At 37.8% G+C, this 4,886-nt stretch overlaps 1 pseudogene; it reads right to left on the bottom strand.

Moving 5' to 3' along the window:
* The window catches only part of LOC116101283, a 4,664-nt pseudogene extending 1,716 nt beyond the window's left edge, over positions 1–2,948 (bottom strand).
* Positions 2,949–4,886: the final 1,938 nt, after the last annotated feature.

Below are 4,886 nucleotides of genomic sequence, written 5' to 3'. Positions count from 1 at the left end.
AGGGGAAACTGGGAATGGAGAAATTCGCATGTAAATAAAGAAAATATCTAAAATAAAAAAAATATTTGCCTTAAAACTCTTTGTTTTCTAAAATTGGCCTTTATTTACTGAATATATGTCATTTCCTTGACATGCATACCCCTTTTAAATATGCTTATTTTGTAGTATACATAGCTGTGCCCATCTAATTGTATTGTATGATGATAAACACTTATAATTAGTTTCCACAATAATATCTCATAAGTCTATTATCTTAATAACTATTAAGCTAATTATTATGTAATATTTTCCTCTTCCAGATAAACTATTTGTATCAATCAGGAAAACCCAAATAAATTTAACACAGGGAAAGTATTTTTAAAACTGTGGTTATATATTTACAATCAATATATATTTGCATATAATATACAGTCATGTTCTATGATTATTGTCTTATATACAAACATACATATGTATGTAATGAATGATGACGTAAAAAGAGTGTGGCAGTGCAAGACATGGACATAATGGGAATGGTTTTGAAAGAGAAAAAGTGAACATGGAAGAAGGTGGAGTTTTAAAAAAAAATCAGTTTTTGGAACACCTGAAACCTTCGTAAGAGGTCATTTGCTGGAAACTCAGGCACAGTTTAACCTAACATGCTTGAGGTACCTTTTTCTTTTCATGGAGAAGCAACATCTTTTCTGAAAATCAATAATACCTTAGATAACCTAATCTCAATTCCATAGAACCAACTCCTACATTTGTAAACAGCACATATATATATATACATAAGTATTAATAATCATTATAGTATAATATATCAATAATTATTAATATCTATGCAGAGATTTAAAAAATTCTATTTGATTTTCTCTCTGGTGAGTTTATAAGACGGGAGCAGCCAGCCAAGAGGCACAAGCCCCACGAGTCGCAGAGGAGTTGCAGGGTGGCAGGGACAGGATCTGCTCAGCTTCCTAGTGACAAAGGTGGATCAGTGACCTTCTCTGCCCCTTCCCTGCAAGTGGAGGGCCAACCTCCAGGGAGCACCTTAACCCAGAGACTTGGGTGAGAGCCACTATTTTCTCTCTGGTGAGTTTCTAAGACTGGAGCAGCCAGCCGGGAGGCACAGGCCCCATGATTCTCAGGGGACTTGCAGGGCAGCAGGGACAGGATAAGCTCTAGTCAGAGTCACTAAAAACATCTAACACCAAAAATCAAGTGATGGCAAAAGGCAAATGCAAGAATCCTACCAACAGAAACCAAGACTACTTGGCTTCATCAGAACCTAGTACTCCCACTGCAGCAAGTCCTGGATATCCCAAAACACTGGAAAAGCAAGAATTGGATCTAAAATCATATCTCACAATGCTGATAGAGGAATTTAAGAAGGACATGAATAACTCCCTTAAAGAAATACAAGAGAATACAGGTAAAGAGGTGCAAGACCTTAAAGAGGAAACAAAAAAATCCCATAAAGAATTACAGGAGATCAAAAGTAAGCAAGTAGAAGCACTTAAAGAGCAAACTCAAAAATCCCTTAAGGAATTGCAGGAAAACACAAACAGGTGAAAGAATTGAGTAAAACCATCCAGGACCTAAAACTTTACTAAAGCTCAAAACATACATTACACAGCACACAATAGTAGTGGGAGATTTCAATACCCCACTCTCTGCAATGGACAGATCATGGAAACAGAAACTAAACAAGGTCACAGTGAGACTAACAGAAGTTATGAAACAGATGGATTTAACAGATATCTATAGAACTTTTTATCCTACAACAAAAGGATATACCTTCTTCTCAGCATCTCATGGTACCTTCTGCAAAATTGACCATATAATTGGTCACAAATCAGGCCTCAGCAGATACAAGAAGATTGAAATAATTCCTTGTATCCTATCAAATCATCATGGATTAAGGCTGCTCCTCAATAACAACATAAACAATAGAATGCCCACATACACGTGGAAGCTGAACAATACTCTACTCAACAATAACTTGGTCAAGGAAGGAATAAAGAAAGACATTAAAGACTTTCTAGAGTTTAATGAAAATGAAGCCACCACATACCCAAACTTATGGGACACAATGAAAGCAGTCCTAAGAGGAAAACTCATAGCTTTAAGTGCTTCCAAAAAGAAACTGGAAAGAGCATACACCAGCAATTTGACAGCACACCTGAAGGCCCTAGAACAAAAAGAAGAAAATTCACCCAAAAGGAGTCAAAGGCAGGAAATAATCAAACTCAGGGCTGAAATCAACCGAATAGAAATAAAAAGAACTATACAAAGAATCAACCAAACCAGGAGCTGGTTCTTTGAGAAAGTCAACAAAATAGATAAACCATTAGCCAGACTAACTAGAGGGCACACAGATAGTTTTCTACTTAAGAAGATCAGAAATGATAAAAGAGACATAACAACAGACACTGAGGAAATCCAGAAAATCATGAGATCCTATTACAAAAGCCTATACTCAACAAAACTGGAAAACCTGGATGAAATGGACAATTTTCTAGACAGATAACAGGTAGCAAAGTTAAATCAATATCAGATCAATGATCTAAACAGTCCCATATCTGCTAAGGAAATAGAAACAGTCATTAATAGTCTCCCAACCAAAAAAAACCCAGGACCAGATGGGTTTAGTGCAGAGTATTTTCAAACCTTCAAAGAAGACCTAATACCAATACTCCTCAAATTCAATCATCAATAGGAGGAGAGGACCTCGGCCCTGTGAAGGTCCTGTGCCACAGTGCAGGGGAATGCCAGGGCCAATATTTGGGAGAGGGTGGGGTTGCAGGCATGGGGAGGGGGGAGGCAACAGGGTTTTGTTTTTGTTGTTTTTGTTTCTTTGTTTTTTGGAGGGGAATCTGGGAAAGGAGAAATTCACATGTAAATAAAATAATAACTAATTAAAAAATTCTATTTATATACTTTAAATATAAAAACAATGTTGACATTAAAAGACAATATAGTAATCAGAAAGAATGCATAAATTATTATTGCATGAGGACTTTTCAAGGTTGTATGACTTCACATCTACAAAGAAACAATTCAACTGCAGCTGAGGTGTGTGGTTAATAGAAGCTAGAATAGGTTCATGAGATTATTCTCTTTGGACATCTCTCACTATTGCTCTAAGACAGTGCAGAACTTATGTTAAAAAGTCATAAATTGGATGAAAGATCATTACCAAATATAAAGGCCCTGAATGGGACCCATTACAATTACAGACATCAATGATTTCAGCCTCAGAGCATCTCAATATAAAAGTAAACAGACAAATTTGAAATAAATGCAATAGAAAATTTAAAAATATCTTAATACTCAGCCTTCAATGTGACCAATAGCTCATATTGAAAATTAATTTTCAAAATCACAGGAGAGAATACCATGTATCAAACAGATCTAAGAGAAATATAGAGAAAATTTACCTCAAAAGTATCAAGGGAAGTGTGTATCAAGTATTCTCCAGCAATAACATTATCAGTTTTTAAATTAAATATAACAAATTGGCATACTTCTGCCAACCAAAAATTCACAGAAGCACTGATAGTCCTGAAGAATATTATATGGAGTTAAGCAATGAGTTAATCATATGTAAGTCTTAATAAGTTAAAGCACAAAACAAATAATCTCAAATTCTTTTTTAACTTCAAATGAACCAAAAATCAATAAAATGGAAAAATCATGTATTCCTAAACATTGCACCTTTAAAATTAAAGAAAAAAAATTTCAAGAAAACTTAAAAGCCCATCCATCTCAAAAATTTTAACCCAGAATGGCTCCTATCTAAGGGTAATGCGTGGACAAAGAGTGGAGCAGAGACTAAAGGAAAGGCCATCCAGAGACTGCCCCCCTAGGGATCCATCCCATCTGCAGACAGCAAACCCAGACACTAGTGCTGATGCCTAGAAGCACTTGCTGACAGGAGTCTAGGATAGCTGTTCCCTGAGAGGCTATGCCAGAACCTGACCCATACAAATGTGGATGCTCACAGCCAAGCATTGGAGTGAGGATTCAGACTCCAACAGAAGAGTTAGGGGAAGGACTGTAGGAGCTGAAGTGAACTGCAACCCCATAGAAAGAACAACTATGTTAACTAACCAGAACCCTCAAAGCTCCCAGGGATTAAACCACCAACCAAAGAGTACACATGGAGGGATCCATGGGTCTAGCATCATTTGTAGTTGAGGATTGTCTGGCATCAATGAAAGGGAAGGCCCTTGGTCCTGTGGAGGCTCAACGCCCCAGCATAGGGGGATGCTAAGGCAGTGAGGCTGGAGTGTGTGTGTGGGTGGGTAGGTGAGTGGGGGAGCACACTCATAGAGGCAGTGGGGAGGGGAGAATAGATAGGGGGTTTGCAGAGGTGAAACCATAAAGGGGGAGAACATTTGGAATTTAAATAATTAAAATAACCAATAAAAAGGTAATCTCTATTTCAAAATATATATCAAGTCAGTGGAGTACAGTATGACAATTATTGTAGTCTGCAAATAACTGTTCATTAAGATTAATATTCCCAATTTGAAGGAAGCCGGCCCACAGCTTCACTTCATCCAGTGGGAGCTCCACGAACGGGAACTTGAGGTCCTGCAAGTAAATGGGTGATAAGAGAGACAAAGAGACATGACACCAGGAGAGGGTTCTCATCGAGGTGCAATCTTTACTTAGTGAAACGGGATATTTATACAAGAGGCAACTCAGGTATGCATATAACAACTAGGTGAGAACAGACACTCGGGCAGGATCAAAGCTAAGGGTCTAAGACAAAGGATTCTTAAGGCAGGAAGCAGGATCAAAGTCACGGCTTCCCAGGAAGCTGGGTTTCTGGTTTGGCTTAATTGCTGCAGAGACTCCAAACCCCCGGTGAGTCGAGTCGAGATGCAGTATCTGGTGTC

This window comes from Mastomys coucha, unplaced genomic scaffold (genome assembly GCF_008632895.1).
Source record: "Mastomys coucha isolate ucsf_1 unplaced genomic scaffold, UCSF_Mcou_1 pScaffold21, whole genome shotgun sequence".
Classification (NCBI taxonomy): domain Eukaryota; kingdom Metazoa; phylum Chordata; class Mammalia; order Rodentia; family Muridae; genus Mastomys; species Mastomys coucha.
The sequence above is the reverse complement of the archived record's forward strand: the minus strand, read 5'-3'. Positions and strand labels throughout refer to the sequence as shown.